The sequence below is a fragment of the Nelumbo lutea genome, chromosome 4 (genome assembly GCF_056320005.1).
Source record: "Nelumbo lutea isolate HS-2025 chromosome 4, American lotus-T2T, whole genome shotgun sequence".
Taxonomy (NCBI): domain Eukaryota; kingdom Viridiplantae; phylum Streptophyta; class Magnoliopsida; order Proteales; family Nelumbonaceae; genus Nelumbo; species Nelumbo lutea.
The window spans coordinates 45,127,364-45,151,550 of record NC_142687.1 but is presented as its reverse complement, the minus strand read 5'-3'; the positions used below and the strand labels follow the sequence as shown (position 1 = coordinate 45,151,550).

Sequence of the window (24,187 nt, the reverse complement as noted above, 5' to 3'; positions counted from 1 at the left end):
GGTCCACTACCCCTACGACAACGTGCTCGTAATAAAGTTAAGAGTCGATGACTTCGAGGTCAGGCATGTACTCGTTGACTCAGGTAGCTCAACCGACATCCTCTTCAAAGTTGCGTTCGACCAGCTCCAGTTATAGAGAGGTGACCTGAAGCCCGCAAACACTCCTTTGGTAGGCTTCAGTGGAGAAGAAGTCTGGCCCCTTGGGAAAATAACTATACCTGTGGAAGTCGGCACGTGGCCTTGCATGGTCAGATTCAAGCACGACTTCTTGGTGGTCGCGCCCCACTCCCCCTACAATGCCATAATAGGTCAACCGATCACCCATGTCCTACGGGCAGTGGTCTCCACTTACCATTTGGCTATGAAGTTTCCAACAGACTTCGGTGTGGGGGTAGCATGGGGTGACCAGCTCGAATCCCGTAAGTGCTACGTTGCCGCCCTGAAAGGAAAAACCAAGGTAGCCGATGACCTCGAGCTGGAGCGGCTTATGGAGCAAGGCAAAGAACGAGCCACACCCACAGAAGAAACAGTCGCGATTCCGACCTCAGCAGCGGACCTAGCTCGAACGCTTTAGATTGGCGCTTTCATTTAGGAACCTCTACTTTCAAAACTGATAAGTTTCTTACTTCAAAATTTAGATATTTTTGCATGGTCTGCGGCAGAGATGCCCGATATAGACCCCGAACTCATAACTCACAAGCTGAACACTGATCCTATAGTTAGGCCCGTTAGATAGAAGAAATGCAACCTAGCCCCGAAGCGGTGGAAAGCGATCGACGAGGAGGTCGAAAAGCTCCTCGTAGCTGACTTCATAAGAGAAGTCCACTACCCAAGTTGGGTAGCCAACCCCGTCCTGGTAAAGAAGGCTAATGGCAAGTGGCGCATGTGCGTCGACTACATCGACCTGAACCGGGCTTGCCCAAAAGACTGTTTCCTACTCCCCCGAATTGACCGCTTGGTGGACGCAACCTCGGGGCACGAGTTGCTAAGTTTTTTGGATGCCTAATCGGGCTATTACCAAATCAAGATGGACCCAGCGGACGAATAAAAGACTGCCTTCATCACGGAATTCGGCCTATACTGTTACAAGGTTATGCCCTTCGGGTTGAAAAATGCAGGGGCAACCTTTCAAAGGCTTGTAAATAAGTTGTTTGCATCGTTAATCGGTAGAAAAGTAGAATGCAATGTAGACAACATGGTTGTCAAAACTCAATTCTCACATGAATTAATACAAGATTTGCACTCTGTTTTTGAAATTCTGCGTAAGTTCAATATGAGACTGAACCCAAACAAGTGTGTGATCAGTGTGACCTTAGGCAAGTTCATAGGATATATCGTTAATCAACGCGGCATCGAGGCCAACCCGGATAAAATTAAGGTCATTTTAGATATGAGACCACCCCGGAAGTTGAAGGAGATTCAGAGGTTGAATGGCTGCATAGCCGCACTGAGCCACTTCATGTCTAAATCGGCGGACCGCTGTCTACTATTCTTTAAGGCAATTAAGAGCAAAGGATTCAAATGGACCCAAGACTGCGAGCTCGCATTCGACGAGCTCAAGAAATACCTTGCTAGTATGCCAACCTTAACCCGGCCTGAGGAGGGCGATGTCTTAGAACTGTATCTCTCGGCGAGTGACGAAGTGGTCAGTTCAGTGCTAATAAAGGAAGAAGATCGGGTCCAACAACCCATCTATTATGTTAGTAAAGTATTGCAAGGAGCAAAAACGAGATACTCGGAGATGGAAAATCTAGCATACGCACTGATAATCGCAGCTCAGAAGCTCCGCCCATACTTCCAAGCTCATACTATTATCGTCCTCACCGAAAAACCTCTGAGGCAAGTGTTGCTTAAGCCTGAGGTCTCTGGTCGGTTGACGAAGTGGGCAGTTGAGCTCAGTGAGTATGACCTCCAATACAAGTCGCGAACTGCCATTAAGGTCCAAGCCTTAGTAGATTTCATAGCCGAATATACATTCAGCTCCGAAGTCCCCAGGCCGGTTGAGCACGAGGCCCCCAGCTCGGATGAGCCCGAAGCTCCCAGGCCGATCAACTCCGAACCCCATGAGGTAGCAGCCAATGTGGCATCTCTCCTAGCTCGGCCAATCACAAGCTGAGATGAGGAGCCATGGATCCTTCACGTAGATGGCTCCTCGAACCAACAGGGTAGCAGAGAGGGAATAGTTCTACATGGCCCAAGTGGCACAAAACTGGAATACGCGCTACGCTTCGAGTTTGTGGCGTCTAACAATGAAGCAGAGTATGAGGCATTGATAACCGGACTAGTCATAGCCAGAGAAGTAAAAGTAAAGCACGTTGTTATCTGCAACGACTCCCAGCTTGTGGTTAACCAGGTCACCGGCGAGTACGAAGCTCACGAGCCAACCATGATTGCCTACTTGACCAAAGTTAGGGAGGCCCTGCTCGATTTCCAGTCACACTTCATCAAACAGATCCCTAGGTCGGAGAACACTGAGGCTGGCACCCTGTCCAAGTTGGCTAGCACTAGAGACATCACCATGAGAACCGTGTACATAGAGAACTTATCTCGGCCTAGCATTGTTAGGGGGCAAAGGAGGTTACTCCCGTCGTTCAAGCAGAGCCGAGCTAGATTGATTCACTCACGAGCTTCCTGCTACACGGGACCCTCGCTACAGATCGCAATGCAGCCAGAAGTGTGCAGCGCCAGGCAGCCAAATACATCATGATAGACAAGCAGTTGTACAAGAGATCCTACACGCTCCCCTATCTGCGTTGCTTGTGGCCTACCAAAGCCGAGCTCGTACTCTACGACACTCATGAGGGGTTGTGCGGCGGGCACTTGGGGGGCAGAGCCCTTGCCCAAAAAGCACTTCAACAGGGGTATTATTGGCCAACGATGAAGGCAGACGCTATTGAGCTCGTTAGAAAATGTGACAAATGTTAGACATGCCAATATTCACCACCAACCCGCTGCCGACCTCAAGTATCTCACCGGTCTGTGGCCCTTTGCACAATGAGGCATCGATCTACTCGAGCCATTCCCACCCGCAACAGGTGGAAGAAAGTCCTTAGTGGTAGCAGTTGACTATTTTACCAAGTGGGTAGAAGTCGAACCCCTCGTAACGATAATAGCCCAAAATGTCCAAAATTTCTTTTGGAAAAGCATCGTATGCCGCTTCGGATTACCTTGGGTATTGATCTCCGACAACGGCAAACAATTTGAAGACATCAAATTCCAAGACTGGTGCCAAGATATGGGAATCTGACTGAACTTTACTTTAGTCACACACCCTCAAGCAAATGGTCATGCAGAAATCACAAACAGAGCCATCCTCTGTGGATTAAAGGCACGGTTGGACCGGGCTAAAGGATTGTGGGCAGATGAACTACCCAATGTTCTATGGGCATACCGGACCATGGAGAAGGCTGCCACGGGAGAAACACCCTTCAATCTCACATAGGGCACCGAAGCAGTGATTCTAGTAGAGATCGAAGTGCCTACGTTACGATTAGAGGCATACGGCGATCAGACAAACGAAGATGAGCTACGTACAAACTTGATCTACTCGACGAAGTAAGGGACCTCGCGTACATCAGAACAGCAGCCTACCAGCAGAGAGTAGCTCGGTACTATAACGCCAGGGTCAAGAAGCGGAATCTCCGTGTTGGCGAGTTGGTCCTTCGTAAAGTTATGGTGCCTGAGCCCAGCACTAGAAAGCTCGAGTCCAACTAGGAAGGCCCTTACCGAGTGAAACGAGTGTTCGGGGAAGGAACATATGAGCTCGAGACCCTCGAAGGGAAACAAGTACCTCGAGCATGGAATATTGTCAACCTAAGACAATACTATCTGTAAGAACCGAGAGTGAGCCACAAGCCACTCCCAAAGCCCAAGGGCAAAAATACCGAGCTAACATGACCTCGACACAATAGGACCCAGTCGCCTCCATGGCATGGGTAGACTTTAAGAGTGAGCCACGAGCCACCCCCAAAGCCCAAGGGCAAAAATGCCGAGCTAACATGACCTCGGCGCAATAAGACCTGGTCGCCTTTGAGGCATGGGCAAACCTCAAAATAGACTGTGAGTTGCCCCAAAGCCTAAGGGCAAAGAATGTCGAGCTAACACGATCTCGGTGCAATCAGACCTAGTTGTCTCCATGGTAGCTTGTCAAGGTGAGGAGTGTAAGCAGCTCGGGGTTAAACCCCACCAAATGCGGTTTGTCCTAGTACAACGATCAAAGTAAAGAGTGACCAACGGGCAAATGGTTCGGGTGCACGTAGCAATCGACTCGTGCACCATGGAGGTGCCTTACTTCGTGTAAATAGTTCTAAAAGCTTAGGTATCAAGATCGCCTTAGCAAAGATACAAAGAGTTCATCATACTCAGAAGAAAATAACCTTCATTATCACTTCAAAATAAAAAGAGAGAGAGAGAGAAAAGAAAGAAGAAAAATAACGAATGCAATAACCAAGCTAAATAGCTCGGGAAAGTTCGACTATCACAGGGCACAACCGTCCAACCAAAGACTTGTGAAAGACCGGGTTTACGGCACCCAGAAGCCACAAGAAGCCCAGAAAAACGCCGCCTCAAGGATCCACGTCCTCATCCTCTGGAGAGTTAGGCTCCTCTTCCTCCGCTTGGTCCACCGTCTCAGGAGACAGACCCTTCATAGTAATGCCATCGAGGTTGAGTATGAAGAAATTCTTCCGAACCAACCACTAACAAAGCTTAAATCCCAAGTGGTACGAACTCGAACCATACTCCGCCTTGAGGTTCTGAAATTCCTGAGAGTTTTTAAAATCCCAGACCGCTTTCTCTCGCTCAGCCTCCACCATCTGATTAAAGTTTAGAGTCCGACTTAGAAGAGTGGACTCCAAGTCCCACACCTGCTGCTTGAGGAGCTCCCTCTCCACCACCATCCTCGATGATTCCTCTCTATAACGCGTGCTCTCTTTAGAAAGCCGAGCAATTTGAACCTCCTGGTCGTGGACGAGCAGCTCCTGAGACTCGCTCCCCTTGCGAGTGTGATGGAGCTCACCCCGGATCCTGTCGAGCTCGCCTTGGAGCTTCTGGTTGGCAGCCCGTTGGTCGAGGGCGTCGACGCGATGGATGCGCGTCTAGAGAGCCATGGCATGGATGGCAGGATTCACCTGCCGACGGAAAAGAAGATCAGAAGACAGCGGAAAAGGGCAAAACAAGAGAGAAAAAGAAAAAAAGGTCACTTACCAACATGCAATGGGCAGAGGCAAACGCGGAGAGGTCCCCGGGCTCCATGTTTCCCCACGGAGCAACCTCGTCATTAGTGATCCCCTTTCGGCTCCTCCGGCGAGCCACCAGATAATCATTCACCCCCTCCCAGTTTCCCACTGGAAACCGGGGGTAAGGACGAGGCTAAAGGGTATTACAGGGAGCCTACCCCGGCTGAGGGAGCTCGTTTCCCCCAAGGTTAATCCCACTAGCCCTCTCAGGTGGGGGCATCGGAACCTCGGGCGAAGGAGAGGGTAGAACTGGCTCAGCGGACCTGAACTCAGTACTTCCCAAAGGGGGGTCCAGTCGAGTCGCATCCTCTTCGCATGGCACCTCTGGCTGCCCGAGGAAAGGCGGCGAGAATCGGCACTGGACATGATGGCTGCTAAAAGACCACAAGATATTAGTCCAGCAAAAGACAAAATGCATGTGTATACAATATTGTCACAAGGCACTACGCGACCTAAAAGGCCGACCTACTCGGGCTCAAGCCTGCCTGCATGAGCTTCTCCTTGGTCAAGTAGTCTGAGTAAAGGAAGCCTACCGACACCCAGGACAACATCATTTTCTGAATTTCAGGGTCCAGCTCGGCCCCAGTGTCTTGGATGGGACCCCTGCAAGCAGTGAGGAAGGGCTACCCCTCGGGGTTACGGACCACAAAGTAATCTCGCTTCCAGGCAGGAATCTTATTTGGCAGCTTGTACAAGAGTTTATAGACGTGACAGGGAGAGAGGTAATAAAAGTGCCTCTCCGGAGGAACCCCAGGAGCAGCGTTCTTTATACAAAGGATAGAGACAAAAATATCAAGATCCAAAGGAAGGCAGTACTCGTAACACAGGGATATAGTCCCAACCATGTTTCGAATGGCGTTGGGATGAAGCTGGTCAATGGTGACGTTGAAGTGATTTAGCACCTCCACTATCAAGGGGTGCAGGAAGAGGCGCAAGCCGGCCTCGAGTTGTTCCTGAAAGATTATTATGTCATTAGGACCATGCTCCCAAGGGAAGTTGTCAGTGGGGAGGCTGTAAACCAAATCCCTAGGGAGGCGAAAGTAGTAGATCAGAGACCTGAGTCTCTCCGCTATCATCAAGGAAGGGCCAAAGGTATCAGGCTCCCTCCCCCTAGAGGTAGACGCCATGTCGCCATAGGCCTCCCGAGCCTCCAGGATCTGCTCCCAGGCTCCCCCCGAGCTCGAGGGAGCATCATCATCATAGCTATCACCCCTGTGATAGGTGCGGTATGGGTACCCAGACGTGGCTGACGGCAATTGAGACTCACCAGAATAGACAAAATGGAGCAAACTGAGGAGCTCGGGTAGACTCGGTGAAGTGTGCGACCTCATAATCCAAAGACAGCAAGATGGCATGGGAGAAAATGAGGCCCGAGGGGCCCCCTATTTATAGTCACCACCCTTCCAGATTGACAGCCCAAATCAAAGTAGATCCAACGGCACACCTTCTGAAAATCAAAGGCGATTGGTGGCATGTCTTCCATAATTAAGGTAGTCACAATCGCACGATGTTCGGAGTTAAAGGCCATCTCAGCACGTTTTCAAAATCCGAAAAGTCAGGAGAGTCAGAAAATCTCTTGATTCCCGCAAATGCATTTAATGGGGGCAATCAATCAAGTTTGAATTTTGGTCAAATCAGTTCATCGCACTTCATAAACTCCCCGCGCTAAGGCGGTATTCTTAGCTCGAGGAGTGGGGGGCAATTGATGAAGGATGATTTGACCCAACCTGTGAAACAGTGACACATAGATGCTGACTTAGCATGAGCGACAACCTAGTGTTGAAGCCCGGAGTGACCAAGTGACGGGCCCACGAAGCAGTCCGCTATGTTATAGCTCACGAGGGGAGGAGTTTGCCGCGAGGCGAACTCCAGGCTCCCTGTGCTATCTTTGAAGAGATACTCCGAGGCAACTGCAACTCACGAGCTAAAGTTATTAGCTCGCCCAAGTTCCCTAGCAGACAAGTCATTCCGAGGACCAATTCCACTAAGAGTAATCCTAGAGTGTTTCAAGCTCGCCACAAAATAGCTCGCGAACGAGCCGCACTAGCACTCTCCAGGAAGCTTCCAACTGATAGACCGTACCGGTCAGACTGCACCATATTCTCCACTGACGGCACTGTCCCAGTCCTTCCGACAGTCTGCGCCCACGTCTCTCAGCGGGCAAAGGCGTGCCTGCCACTTTGGGAACGTGTCACTCACCCGGGTGAGGCGTAAGTCACAATGGCCACCTGCGCAGCCCTGGCAGGTAATAGCTGTGGCAAGAACCCAGTGGCGGTTATGCCCGACCTAATGTGAGTGTCCCTATAAAAGCCCTTAGGGCAGAGGAGAAAGGTCTTCTTGAATCTCTGACCCCGTGAACATAGTGGTAGCGCGCTATCCTCACTCTTAGCTCTTCGTCTTTCTCTCACTTCTAACGAGTACTAACTTAAGCATCGGAGTGTCCCACCGGGTAGCCCCCCCAAGGGATTCTTCTTATTCTTCCCTGTCTCAGGTGTCTTTGAGGAACCACACGAGTGCCAACTAGGAGTGACCGGATTGTGCTGCATCAGATTCAATTGAATCAAGGGAAAATGCATTTAAAGAGTGATTTCCTCATATTATGGGACCAGATATATACCAAAAAAATTAAGTAATGTAATAATTGTTTCCTGAAATGGTAATAAATCATATAAAATTAATGACTTTTATATGGGTATTGGAGTAGGGTGCTACCTCTATATGGCAACTTGTGCTACCAATATGATAGAACCCATATAGCAGGTATTCCATGCTCTGAAACATAGATGTGTCCATACCTTTTTCCTTCAAGGCTTTGTATTCAATCTATTAAGATATCTAATAGAGGCTTTGTATCCAATCATAATGATGGTTTTGGCATGATTTTCAAAACCGGATTGGACTGGATGTTCAGATAAGGAAAAACTAAGAATCAGTTTTGTTTTACCCCATAGCCATTATTTCATCAAAAACCATTGATTTGATTAATAAACCGCTGATCCGGACTGTCAAATTATTCAACAGTTTTGGTCATTTTTTAATTTTTTATTAAAAACAGTCCATCTGTTCAATTTGAACCGTCGGACCATTCAACCCGGGAACCGAACCCTTTGATTTGTTATCCAATTCAGTTTTAAAAACCTTGATTTTTAACCTTGATGTCTCAAATCTTAAAAAAATCTGCAGTATTATACTCCCTAAACCTCACATTGTTGTTCAAGATAGAGTGGTGTGGACCTTTACAAATCAGGGAAATCTAGCTACATCCTCAGTTAGAAGGCACCTCTCAAATGAATTACCTAGTGGGTCCTGCGGTGGTTATTTGCATGCTGAGATTGAGATGAAAATGGAAACAACTCCCCAGAAACGACTCTGGCGATTCTCGCGTTTCTCTGGAACGGAATCGTGTTTTGGTGCGTCAAATTCTCGGAATCGCTCTGATTCTGGATGAAAAACCTCACCCGAAACGCTGATTCTACCATTCCTCTTGAGATTAACGAATACAAGTACTCATGTTCCACGTACGAACATGGGGCACTTCTGTAATTTTACACTCAAAGACATATCCTAACTTCATTCGTTGTTTTCCTTTTCCCCACCCCCGGCGTTCTTACTCTAACGGCTCTCTCTGCAACTCCAGCAACCTCAAGTAATCTCCTCATCTTTTATTTTTTTCCCACTTTCCATCAACGCTACCCCCAACATCTCACTCTGTTGTTTCATTTTTTTTTCCCTCTTTCTATTTCTTCACGATGCTCTTGTTATTTACAGGAGAGAGTGTAAGATCTTTGTAACTCTCCCGAGGTTGTCTACAACCTAGAAGATATCAGGTCAACTTTAGTATTTATTTTTTTTTTTTGTTTTAATTGAAACAACCCCAAGAACAAAATCGTTCCAGGGAGAAGCTTCTTTCGTTAATATCTGCCCCTGTTCCCAGACAAGTTCGTTGCATGGAATACAACTCAACACATCCAGGTAAACAAGAACTTTGTTACCATACCTCAGCTGCAGTGAAGGTTATTCAATTCTCTTCATCTGGTAAGGACATGCTGTAAAGGTAATCCGATTCTGCCGTGATTTCATTTTAGCATATGTACATGGTTTTCAAAGCCGGACCGGAAAAACCGGGAACTGGTTAGGTGATTGGTTCCATTTTACATCAGAACCGTTATTTCGTCAAAAATCATTGATTTGGTTAGCAAATCATTGACCCAGGCGGTCAAACCATTTAACGATTTTGGCTTTTTTTATTTTTTTATTTTTTGTCAAAATGGACTATCCATTCAACCCGAACTGACCAGTTCGATTTTAAAAACTTTGCCTGTCTAGACAAACTCTTGATATCATTAGGAAGAAGGTTGTGTTTGGTTTGAAAGAAAAAATAGGGAAAGAAAGGGAAAGACAGAAAAACCTATACAAGATTTATAAAGGCTTCCTATATTTCCCTTCCTTTTCCTACTTTTTCCTTCAAATTAAAACAGAGCGTTAGTGTTTTGGAATATTTTTTGTCCAGTGTAGGTTATCTGCTGCCATTAGTCAATTATACTTTTCTAGTTTAGCTAGTAACCTACAGTTAAGTCAATGATAAAGTCAGAGAAATATTCTTCGTTATTTAGGCCTTTAGATGATGACATCAACTAACGTGCTTTACTCTAAAATATATGGTGTTCTAAAGAATTACTGTATGAAATCATTTGAGTTGATCCCTAGCTATATATATATATATATATGCAGATTTCTTAATCAACTCTCTTGTGAGCGAAGGAACTAATTAGATATGATCTATATTGGGGAGATGAGTTGAAGGGTAGACAACTACAATAATATTGCAACTGCCAAATGGGCTATCATGAATTTACTTTGTGACTTGCTAGCTGACTCTAGCTAAGCAAGTCTTCATTTCCATTATGCAATGAAATTTCTGAATTGTTATTGATAAAAAAGAATTTATGTATCAAAGTGTTGGTAATAGGAGATCAAGAGATATTTTTTTTTTATTAGCACCATCAATAAAATTTAGTATCAAAACCAAACAAAAGAAAGCCAAAGGCAGGAGGGCTTTATTTCAACTCCTATTCTCTTTTACATAAGCAATATGGACCTTATGCACACTTGTTTCCCTAATTTAAGGACTCCTAATCACTCTCCAGCTCATACAAATCGTTGAAATCACTTGAACCAAACTAAAATTGATTGGGTTCATAATAGAATGGATTAGATCGGGTTAATATCTGATTTGCTGTAGGTAGAGGCTAACCTCACTAAAAATAGAATAACTTGGCCAATATAAAGCATAATGTTGTAGAAGGTACTTGGAGCCTCATGGATACCTGTTGTTTGAAGGCTCATTTTACAAGCATGATTTGGAGAAAGATTCTTCAACCATCTTCATACATAATCAGGTGGGATACATGACTAACTTCATGTAGATGATTTGCTGGCAGACATTTTTAAGAAAAAAATTAAATATATCTCAAAATAAAATTTAAATGCTTATTTGACTGAGAAGAAGGAGAAGTGACTTGATTGATGTTTCCGTGTCTATGCTACTATCATTTCAACAATTCAACAACTTAGTAGGCAGGCTTCCGAGGTTGCTACTGGTTGAGAATTTGTTTATGTTCTTTTCATGGGACTCATTTAATGGATCCATTTTTCTTTGTTGTGGTTGATGATGTGATTTCTTTCTGGCTGAATGCATCAATAACCACAATGGGACTGAAACTAGAACATACCACTCCAGATGGGCATTTGTAATACAAGGGCTGAAGAGGTGTGCAGACAAAAATAGCTGTCTTGGGGAGAATATCCATTTGGTTAATAATGTAATAACTATATGCTATCAATGAATAAAAGGGATGGAAAAGGATTTTTTTCACTATAATTAGGACCAATTTGTTTATCTAGTGGGAGAGGAAGAATGTTGTTAATGATGGCTAAAACTAGAAGAAACTATGCTCGTGGGTTACAAATGCCCATCTGGAGTGGTATGTTATGCTTATGGATGTTGTACAATTCGAGGTGTTCGAACAGAGGACGCAATCACATAGTTTTGCCAACGGGACAAGGCCGAGGTGGAAGGACAAAGTCGTGCAATAAGATCTGAAACCAAGAAAGATATCAGAGGCCCAATGAGTGATTCCTTGGGTAAGCACTCCGATGCTCAAGTCAATAAGTGACTTTTGACTCTTTAGCCTCCATACTATTATTCTGCTCAGACCAGCATTGCTCTCAACTGATCGGCCCAACACCCATCTTTCCTTGCTGACTTGAGCGTCAGAGTGCCTACTCGGGGAATCACTCCTCAGCCCTCTGATGTCTTTCTTGGTTTTAGATCTTGTTGCGCAGCTTCATCCTTCCACCTCAGCCTCATCCCATTGGCAGGACCATTTGACTGCATCCTCGGTTCGGAACACGTTGGATTGGACAGTATCAGTTGGTGCCGTCTTTGAGAGTCGCACAAAAAACCATCTCCCAAAACCTCTTTCCGCGCACCCAAGACAATCATGCCTAGAAACACATCCGACCGCTCCGAAGCCCGTTTCCCATCTTGGGGTTCCCGCTCTCACCGCATCTCTCCAACACCAGGTGCCACCGACCTCCCCAGCAATGTTTAGATCTTGGAAGCACCTCGACCTGCGAAAACCAAATACCTTGATCAGCATAAGACCGGGGCCACTAAGGCAAAGACCTCGGCCAACAAAGACCAAAGACCTCGGTTAGCATAAGATCGAGGCCACTAAGGCAGAGACCTTGGCCAACGAAGACCAAATACCTTGGTTAGCATAAGATCGAGGCCACTAAGGCAGAGACCTTGGCCAACGAAGACCAAAGACCTCGATTAGCATTATTTCATATAATTTTATGTTGCAATATATCTAAGCTCTCATATTAATAACCATTATTTCAAAATAAATAAAAATGTTTCATGAAACACAAGGATTATTTAGAAATTCTTTTATCAAAAGATTAAAAGACAATTTCAATTCAGGCAATTTATTTTTTGCAATCTTTATAATATTAAATATTTGATTTTAAGTTATTTATTATACTAATATATGATTTTATTTTTGAGTAAATTACAAAGACCACCCAATACTATGGGGTCTGTGACAAATACCTCCTATACATTGTTTTGCGACAAAGACCTCCCTGTACTATGACCATGAGATAAAGACCCCCTTCCGTTAGCCTTCTATTCAAAAAGACCATTACAATATTTGTTAATTCCCATACTACCCTTATAATAAATATTCTAACAGTTTTGAAAAAAACACTATTCATCTTCCCCGACCTCACATATACGAACAATCACAGCGGTAATCCCTTTTACCTATTCAATATAGCTGATAACAATCTCATTCGAGAGTTTGCTTCCGTTTTGATCAGTCGCGTGGAAAACTGTGGATAAAAGTGAAGACAATGAGATTTGGGAACATTCAAGGCAAAAGGAAAGAGGGGCTTAAAACTTTAAATCAATCGTGGAAAGTTGCTATAGTAAGCTTTGGGTTCGATGCACTTAAGCAATGGAAGCATTGAAGAAAGCATATTTTATTGCTTACCGTCCATGAACCATTTGCCATTAGAGGATATATAGGCCTTCTTAATACAGAGGTTCAGATCCATGAGAACTTGAATGGCCTCCAAAAGGATTCCATGTTTTCTTGCGCTATCAACCTGAAACATAAAAAAACAGATAGGGGATTGGTTTGATTTCTAGGTTTCTAGGTATTCTTTTTTTGAAACCTCTCATGAATTATTTCTATCTCAAAAATAATTTCTATTATTATTTTTTTTTCTAGAAGGGGTGGAGTGGTTGGAAGAAGCATACCTTCACTATAGTCGCATTAGCGCAAATGACATTGTCAATGACGACTCTACAAACAAGTCAGAAAAATAAATTAGAGGCTGAAATTTGGAAAGAAATTGATGCAAGAATGCTCGGTTGTTGCTAATGGTGATCGTAGAAAAAAAATGGAACAAAACTCTTTGAAAAGTCAATTAAGAGTTTAAGACTAAAGAAAAAAAGTTATGGAATGAACGGGGGAAAATGGGAAAAGGTCAGAAAGCGGTGCGAATGGATGAGAAACCAACAAAAAGTGGTTGAACGCTCGAAATGGTTGAATAAAATTTAAAAATGTTTCAAGATGAAGCAAATGACTAAAATTTAAAGATATTTCGAGACGTGTTCGTGTATCGTGAGGTTGGGGAAGATGAATAGTGTTTTTCTTCCAATTGTCCCAATAGTTATTACAAGAATAGTATGGGGATCAAAAAATATTGTAATGGAAGATTTCAACGAAAAGCTAATAAAAGGTGGTCTTTGTCTCAATGTGATAGTATAGGGGGGTCTTTGTCACAGACCCCATAATATAGGGAGGCCTTTGTAATTTACCCTTTATTTTTTTTATTTTCTTTTTATTTTTCAGCTAAATGTTGGTTTCTATTTGGAGAAAGTGCTCTACATGCTCTACCTTTACAATCAACTATAATGAAAACATTGTCACAAATTATATAATTTAATAGGTGTGATTAATATAATTAAAACACTTTTAACCTTATACATACACAACAACAAAACCACTATCATATAAGATTTTAAAAATGTATGTTTATATCCACTATAATATGAGGTTGAAGGTGAGAAATCTTATTAATGAAAAAATGATCCACTAGTAGAATAGTTGCAAATTGCTAAAAATGATACAATGTTTCTAAATAAACCTAGTGATCTACCTAGGACTAGCACATTTATTACTAAAAAATTAGATATGGATATTAATAGGTGGGAGGAACAATACACCCGAAGAGATACAAAAGCAACACAACTTGTTGATGATGACAATGATGATGAGGGTGATGATAATGGTAGTGATAGAAGTAATAATGATGAGAAAAGTAGTGATGGCAGTTGTGGTGGTGGCGGTTATAGTAAAATTCAATATACACAATCAAGAAGCAATGTTAGTGATGGTGATAGACTTATATTTATCAATTTCTCTACCTTTCTAAAATGAAATTCAGAAATCTCTTCATGTTAAGAGTCTTTTTTCTCATCTTTATATAAACTAGATTCCATGGCTTCCTATTTCTATTAATAATAAAAACATTTATTTGCATTAACCCATAATTCAAAATTTTCAAGCCTCAAATCTCTAGAAACTAGAGCATAAGCTATCCATTTTGGATCAATGACAATATCAAACTATTTAAGTATTACGGCTAACCAAGTTTTAAGATTTCCTATAAAAGTAATATGCTTATGCTCAAGATCTCTACGAATGATTATACGATTCAAGAAATTAACAATGAAACCCAAAATTGTTAAGGTTGCATACCATAGGGTTATTGATGATAATTGTCATCTCCCATTTATAATGTTACTTTGGATTGAATTCCCCTCCGATTTGGCAATGACACTAATTATCTCTTCATCTTCAATTGTAATACCCATTCACTTCTTCCTACATGAATTTAAAGTAGAGTAAGAAAAGATGAACACTAGTTTTGACATTTTTTTTTGGGTGGGGGCAATAGGTTTAACATTGTTTTGTTAAAATGACATTTTTTAGAGTAGTTTCAAATACCACATTCCTAAGAATGCTTGTTATCCATGGGATGTTTTGGATGTGAAATAAGTTTGTAATATTCTTCCAATTAGGGATGACAATTTTCCCTATCCCCGTTGTGTACCTAACCTCCCTAACCCAATGAGGTCAGGGTCAAGGATGGGGAATGAAGTTCCTGTCCCACCTCAATCCTGATTTCATATATTAAATATTTTCACATTAAATATATATCATTATACATATATGATATTATTTATATTATACATATATCAAAATCTATCTAATTAAAGTTTTTCTTTATTTTAAGTATTTTTTTAAATAGAGTTAATTAAAAATTTTCGAAGATTTGGGTCCCCATGGGGAACCCATCTCCATCCGAGATTAGGGATGGAGGACAATTTTTATCCTCGATAGGGGTTGGGGTTGAGGATAGGGGTTTATTTTAAAATCAAGGTCAATGATGAAAAATGTGATCCTCGCCCTAAACCCACCCCATTGCCATTCCTACTTCCAATGTATATTTGATTGCCAATTTTCTAACATAATATTGGTGGACTGTTTCATGTTGAAACCTCCAAAACAAAGATAAATATTAGGTTACACTTAAACATATTATATTAGGTTACACTTGACCCATCTTCGTATAACCCAAAAACATGGTTTGGTAAGGAAAACTATCATAACGAGTTATACATAACCCATTTTTGTTGACCCAAAAACACAATTTGAGTATGTCTTTGCTACCTTCTATGTATAGTTCATCTCCTTAAACGTAATGCACTTAATTAATATCTTATGTAATTAATGATTTTATGCATGAATTCTATAAATAGGATTTCTTGGAGAGGGATTCTTATACAACATAGAAAGCACCAGAGCAAGAAGAGGTGAGAAGTTATTTGTTTTTTTTTTTATTTTCAATTTTAATGTAATGTTTTATTCATGGATTTAGAAAGTGAACAAATGCTTGGTTCATTTTAGAAATTCATGTTTAATGAATTACGTTTACTCTTATTTCAAATCATTTATTTTCTCTCTCTTATTCTTTTTTTTTGTTAAATAAATATCCAAAAATCTAATCAATTCTATGGAAGGTGTTTTTACTTATTTCAAATCCTTCTCTCTACTTCTTATATTTTTTTTGATAAATAGATATCAAAATTCAAATGAAAATCATTAAAGTTATATAAAATTGTGCTTGTAGTCTGTCACTATTTATGAAATGCATGCTAACCAAGTCTATGTAATGTGTTCTTATTATTCCAAATCCTTCATATTCTGCTTCAATTCTATATAATTGTGTCTACATTTTGCTTTTGTCATTATTATTTCTAAAATATATAAAAAAAGTTGCATGTTATACATAAGAGACAATTTTAATATATGTATAGTTTTTTTGGTTTGATGTAATTTGTTTATAGAAATAATGGTTGGATTATACGAAGTCAATATTTCTTTCAAGAACTTGTTAAATGAATTGAGTACTCGACTGCGAATTCTACTTCCAAGAATGATAATTAAGGATGTTGATAAACTTTAAAGCTACAGTTAGACTTGAAAAAGACAACTAGAGATTTTATGGAAAATTAACACTTGGTAAGAAGTATTTAAAACAATATGTCTCTTTAAAAGTTGTTAAGAAAATAGTTGATTTCTTTAACATAAAAATTTTTTATGTCAACTATGAGTAGTTAGAGAGTTATCGCTAAAAATGTAGAAAATTTGAAAATCATGTTGAAGGATTAAGGGTTGAGATTTCAAACTTGAAAAGTAGACTTGTTGAACTTAAAATGAAAGAAGTGATTGAGGTGGAAGACGATCTTGAGGAGGAAGACTATTCAATTGGTGACATATAGATTTGGAATTTTTCGAGTGTTGACACAAGTTAAAAAGACACAATGTGCTTTCAAGTAATGTCTTAGTGTCTTGTTTCTGAGAGTGCTCAGTTTGGTTTTGTTAGTATTTGTTTTAGCATTTCATAAGGTAACTTTATTTGACTTAATGAAAGTTGAAATTGGACTATTGTCATGAATCAGTTAATTTGTAAACCTCATTTTCTCCTACAAGAAAAAACCTTTTTAAGTTCTTATTATCGGAAGTCTTTTTTTAGTATACTAACAAATGGATCAACGATTCACCTATAAATGAATATGAAACCAACAATGTTAAAAATGCCAAAGGTAAACACATTGATAGGAAGGAATTGGGATTTTGATTTTGAAATGATGATCTTGTCGTTACTCATTATTCAATAAAAAAGATAAGTCATTTAATTGAAGACCACTAAGTAGAATATTATGCATAACTAAATTAAAAGAAATGTTAATATCCATTTCAATTCTTCAACTTAAATTAAGACATAGAGATTTCATGCACTATTATAGTCTTGGTTACTTAGAAATTCTTGAAGAAGTATTGTTGTGAAAAGTAAAGCCAATAGTAATCTTCTACTTGAGTCCTTAAGTATAAAGTTTTGTTCTCAATTAATGTTTTCTACATAATAGAAAACACTTTAAATTACTACACGAAGATTTTATGAACTGTTACAACCTTTGGTTATTTAGAGATTTCTAAGAGAAGTCTTGTTATGAAGAGCAAGGAAAAGTTGTTCATTAAGGAGTGTGTTTGCAACTTACACATTTATTATCTTTCACGATTCCTTATTCCATTAGATATGGCAAAGGCTTTGTAGTACAAAAAACATGATTTTTTTTTTTTGTAGTGAATGTGGAGAGATAGTTTAAATTTCATTTTGTAGAATGGAACAAGTGCTGAATGTGAATCAAAGGAATTAGAATTCAAAAACTTGAAGAAGAAATTCAATGTTGCCTTGTTTGAGATTCAAATTATGCATTCATATGATACATCTATATGGAAATGTATCAAAAAAGACATATCCTACATTTTAAATGGGTCTTAGTTTCAAGTCAATCAAGGGAAATAGAGTCAAATTGTTGTTGGACAAATAGTTTAGCCAGTAGGCTTCCATGGATCAATTTATAACCCTATATATGTTGGCTTAAAGCAAATTATTTCTCATTAATGTTTTTTTGTCTACATGAGATAGGAGAAATTCTAGAGTTTTTGAGAAAACCTATGTTAATAATACTTAATGCTAAACAAAATTAGAGGAAAACTTTGTTCATAGTTGCTTGTCTATAAGGATTTCAAGGGGTTGGGCTATAACAGATATTTTGACAAAAATATTTATTCTTTTGTTAATCTCCTGCTATCAAGTTGTATAGTCCTATACTTAGGAGGTGTACATGGCTTATACATGTAACACTTTTTGTTTACACAAGAAGTATGCATGGCTTAAGCCTCATAGGTAGGTTTATCAATGTATTAGATATTGGTCCTACCTAACATGGACAAATATAAGTCCATCATAGATGAAACAACTCCAATTTAATCCGGTAAATACTTTGGACCATTTTAGAGTTGTCTAAATCAATGTCTAAACCATCCAATCTATTCAAATTGGTTTCAATTTACACTGAGTCCAATCCAAACATAATCCATTGACACCCATACTCTTATCTTCTATTAATGTATTAGATATTGTTCAATCCTAACCAATCCAATCTCTCAACCTAGCTTTTATACCAATTACAAGGGGAGTGGAAAAATGTTGAAGGTGATACTACTAGACAATGAGGTATGTATTTACAACTTGTATTCACTTTAATGACAAAGTTATATATAATTACTTATGAATAATTTTCAATGTAAGAAATAAAAATATAAGCGTTATTATTCAATGCAATAATAGAGAAATTTGTAAATACATTATTTTCTTAAAAGATATATTACATCACTAACGATCGAATGAAGAATATTAATATGCTTTTACAAAATTGTCTACAAAGACTATCATTGATCTAACATTAATCACATAATCAAGAATATGAGTGAGCTTTACCAAGATAAACTATAAATTTATTTAACTTTATGGCATAAAAAATTACACTACAAGTAAAAATTTGGTTGGTAATTAAAAAATCATCATAATGACAATCTTCTTAATTATAAAATAAAAATATACTCATTATTCAATAATCTTATTCTTTGTATATGTGGTTGTAACGGTGACTAAAATTGATAGGACATTAATTCAAATATAAAAATGGGATCTTAATGAAACGTGAGATCATTATATTCGATGCTAAATACTTTTTATAAACTAACAATTATGAATTCCTTGTTATTATTAAAAATGTACTAATTACAATTTCTCTAATAATTAATATAGTTTAGAGCTTGTTCTATTAACACTATGAGGATAATACACAAAGGAAGAAGGTAGCTTACTATTGGAAATTTTTTTTAAATAAGCTAATAGTTGTATTCACATCTTTGGTTGCTACAACATATGGAGACAATAAATTTTTATATTATGATCAAAATAAAACAAAACATACAAATAAATACATAACACATTTTCCTATAATACAGGTGGTTCTTTTTTTACAAAATCTATCACAACAATGCAAGTAGGCCTGCTCATGGGACTGACCAACCCAACCAACTTGATCCAAGTTGGTCCAAGTTGGTTGGTTTTCAAGCATTGTTGATCGGTTTTGGTTCTCAAAATAGGATAACTGAGAGATCGGGTTGGTTTCAATTTGCCAATCCATCATATTATTTTAATAAAGTCTAATTATGTTTGGCTATTAATTATTGCCTAAAATAGTTATTGTTTTTTAATGCAAATTGCCTTTTGATGCAATAAAATAAATGGAAAGACTCTTCACATCCTCCTACAGTCCATATCTCTCTCCCCCCCTCTCTCTCTCTCATGCCACATATCCCAATTCCATATTTCTAATATTTCATGAAATAATATAGTTATTGCCTTTCAATGCAATGGAAAAAATGAAAATGTCCTTCACATCCTCCAATAGTTTATATTTGTTTATCTCTTTCTCCCTTGCATGCCACATGTCTCAATTCCATATTCCTAATATCTCACTAATCAATTATAGTATTTTATTTGATAATAAATTTTCTTAATTCTTCATAGTTTCAAAAATAGAATGACACAACTTTTAATGCTCTAGTCTAGATACCAAAGTCTATTCTTCTCCAAGACTCCAATGTAAACATATGGTTGACCATTCGACCAAATCAAATTGAATTAACCAAAACCGATTCATCATGTTTGGATCATTTTTAAGAAAATATGGTTGGTTTCAAGTGGTATAATCCTTAACCTGAGATAGTTGATTCAATTGGGCAGATTGCATGTAACCAAGCCAAATCGACTCATGTACAATCCTAAATCCAAGTTAATCCACATATACGAGAACTATAAGTATAAAATCAAATTTTGGCATACTATTTTATGTATGTCTATAAAGATAAACATTCACAAATGCAGGTGCGAAATAGTATGTCTTCAAAATAATAGTACTTTGTTGACTAAAAAAATTACTTACTCGAGTAATTAGAAGAAGTTAAAATAAAGGACTTCATATAATGTCAAACATTTCAAGTAATTTCAAAAAAGGAATCCATCAAAACAATTGCAAACTAGTTTACACATTTATACCTTTACTTAAATAATACATGCTTAAATTAAAGATCTAATATGTATAGGTAAATTATTGTTCAACCAAAGTAATAGTAACTAATATCCTCAACTTGGATGGACCCTGGTACAATGTATGTGACAATTGCGACAAAAAGGTTGATTTAACAGAAAAAGGGTCATATTGTGCCAAATATACAAAAATTGATGTCAAGTACTCAAAAAGGTATGTGGTAAATTAAAATAAATAATTTACTAAGAATATATTACAATAATATTATTGACAATTCAAAAAATGCATCGAACAGATATATGCTTAGAATCAACATATCATATAACACTAGGAAAGGTACTGTTAGGAATGGCAATGGGGCAAAGATTACGTTCCCCATCCTCGACCTCAATTTCCAAATCATCCTCCATCCCTGTCCTTGATCCTGTCGGGGAAAGAAATGCTCCTCCATTCCTGACCCCGTCGGGGATGAATTCCTCGTTGGAGACCAAGATCCCTGATTACACAAATCCTTTTTTTACTCCATTTTGTAGGGTAGCTCTTGATGTATGTTCATCCCAAGTTTCTTGCACACGGAAGGAAAATCTTGAGTTTCAGATCTGTAACATCTCACATTTGTTTGAGATTTCATATTTGTAACATCTTACATCTGTTAGAGATTTCAAAAACCAGAAATCGGACTTGTAAGCACTAAGTTGAGAGAAAGAGAGACATTGAGAGAGAGAGAGAGAGAGAGTACCGACGGGCAACGACAACTATTGATACTGAAGACGATAGACGAAGAAGGGAAGAAGAACTGGAGAAGGGTAGGGCTTTGAGTTTTAGGCATTGTTTTATATTCTTTCTTCTTTGTCTGTTGAGTGTCGAGTTAATTAGTTTAGGTAGTAGAAGAGAGTCTTAAGAGTGTCAGGGATTTTTAACTCCATCCTCGCTCGACTCTGACCCCACCAAAACACTCATCATATTCAACTCCACTGGATTAGGGAGCTCGGGTACTTGTCGGGGATGAGGAAAATTGCCATCCCTAGGTACTATCACATTATTTGAACCAACCATTGAGATAATTGAATGTTTAACATCGAAATTTGTAATATTCTTAAGAGAGGTAAAATTTTTATTAATAAGCACTATTATTATTACTACTACTACAAAATAATTTATTGCTAGGAAAAGTAACAAGTTCATAACTTATCTTTAAGAGCTAAAACGAAAAGGTATACTTTTTCATCATATTAATTGATAAAAAAGGAAATATGGATCATAATTCTAGCAAATTTATAACAACTAACATGATCAAAGTAGATAATTCAACAACAACATGGATAGAAGATGTCAATTTATTCAAAGACAAAAGAATAAAAAAGATCAAGATTAAAATATAATAAAAAAGATAACAAACCTCCAAAAGTGAAACAATACTACAAATTAGTCAAGACAAAAGTTATCTCAAAATACATTACAATTATTTTTATTTCAGTTTTACACAATTTCCATGACATTATGAAATTAAAACTACAACCATTTAAAGTTTATTTTTAATTATATTGTTACTTTTGTTAAATTTTAATTTATATATTAAATATGGTGTATCTAAAATTCAAGTAATTAATTTCAAGAAAAATTTCTCACATGCAACGCACATGCTTAACTACTAGTGATGTATATATAAAAAAAGATAAACAACAATAATTACCAATATAATTTAAGGCATTCTTTAGCTATTTGGAAAACAAATGGACTATTTGTGTAGTTAGATATTAACTTAGATTAGATAGTAATATATTAACAAAACTTTTACTTCATTTTATTGACAGATATTTGTATCAAGAAAATTATTTTCATTAATTTAGTTACATTTAAATTTTTAACTACTTCATTGATATATTAACTTATATATATATATATATATATATATATTAAAATATTAAATTATTTATATTATGTTATAATGTAAATAATTAATTTAAATAAGATATTATAGTAATTTTATTTATTAATATAATTTAGATATTAATAAAGATAACCTAATTATTGTATTTTTTAATTGGAGATTATAAATACTTACCCTACTTGCATATGAAACTTACCATATTTGGGGGGGGGGAGCCCATTGTAACCCTTCAACATTGGTGGTAGCAGGATTGAGCCACCATTAGTTGGTAGGTCCCATATGTTCAATGACGACCAATTTAGAACATTTTTTTTTTATGACTTACATGGTATATTAGTTCCATACATTAATCAATGACGCATACTAAGGTATTATACATGGCCCCTTTATTCTATTAGTTTCTTATGAAAAATGATTCCTTTATCGTATCAAATAAAAAACTACATCTCAAGTTGTTCTACTGTTCTACAATCTTTAAAAGTATAAAAGTTACTTTATTACTATTAAAAATCTTAAAAAATTAACTTAATTTAACTAATAGCTTATTCAACTTAGTAAGTTAATAATTTTTATGAATTTAAATTCCACCTTAACATAATAAAAATCAATGCAAATTTATTTAATAATAACTTATAAAATAATATTATTAATGATATTAATAAAATTTAAAATCCATTTAATGTTTTTAAAATAACATAAATTATTAATAAATTAATAAAAAGCTCTTAGTCTTAAAATTATTTTTTAAAATATATTTATATTCTATTTAAAAATAATTAAAATTTATTAATTTAAAAATAATTTTATTAACTTAAAATTCAACTAATAAAAATCATAAAAATTTTATAACGACACATGACCCAAAGTAATATCTAGGTTGGACTTGGATGAACTCTCTCTAAATCCAAATGTTTCAATGCTTTTTTTACTCTAATATTATTTCACTTAACAAATATTGCAAAAGATAATTATAAAAGTAAAATTATTAATAAAATTAAAATATATGTAATTTCAATTTAAAAATGTAAAAAATAGTAAAAATTAAAACAAATTTTTGTATTATATAATTCACAATACAAAGGAACTTTGGGTGCGGAATAGGTAGCATGCAACGTCCAAACCCAACCACAGAGAGCTTATATTCTATCGGTTTGATCATAAGGGATGCTAAGTGATCAATTCAACCATCCACTAATATAAATTTATCAAGTAATTCATAACCCAAAAATAATTATTGAGATGGATTTTTCCAACTTAGCCCATTTAGGGATGCTATTCCTTTGAACCAAGCCCATAATCCACAGGCCCATGAATTTATTACTGTTCATGTTGGTTCACCTCGAGTTAAGCAAATCCGAATTCGACTAGTATAGCATAGGGTTGTTTACAAATAAATTCAAACCGACCAAATCGACCAATCCGGCCTGATCCAATTCGAGTTGGCCAGTTTTTCTTTACTATCGGTCGGTTTCAGGTTGCAAAGATAAACAAACCGATAATTCGGTTCAGTTCGGCTTTCGTATGTGAAAACCGAAACTGAATTGAACCTAGTAATGTGAAAAATATATATTCTGAAAAAATATCTGTTAAATATAGATGTTATAGTTTTAAATAATAAATATATATCTGAAAAGAATATATATTCTGAAATATGTCAGATGCATATTTCCAGAAATTAGAAAATATATATTTCGATATATTTGTATGTATGTTTTGGTCTTAAATATATATTTCCAGAAAATATATTCTAAAATATTATATATAATATTTAGCACTTTGACTTATGTGCATTGTGCAAGTTTGGAGTTGGTTAAAACTCAAACCAACCCAAACAGACTCAAACCGACCAGATCGGTTTTACTTAATAGATAATCGATTGGAATATATTCTAAAATATTATATATAATATTAGCACTTGGACTTATGTGCATTATGTAAGCTTGGAATTGG

General features: G+C 37.6%; 1 long non-coding RNA gene across 1 annotated transcript; it reads right to left on the bottom strand.

The window, feature by feature from the left end:
• Nucleotides 1-12,569: 12,569 nt before the first annotated feature.
• LOC148855535 (uncharacterized) lies at nt 12,570-13,213 on the bottom strand. Its single transcript, XR_016112821.1, has 3 exons — nt 13,066-13,213; nt 12,797-12,911; nt 12,570-12,635 (listed from the first exon to the last, which is right to left on the bottom strand). It is a non-coding gene; the product is annotated as an uncharacterized LOC148855535 (long non-coding RNA).
• Nucleotides 13,214-24,187: the final 10,974 nt, after the last annotated feature.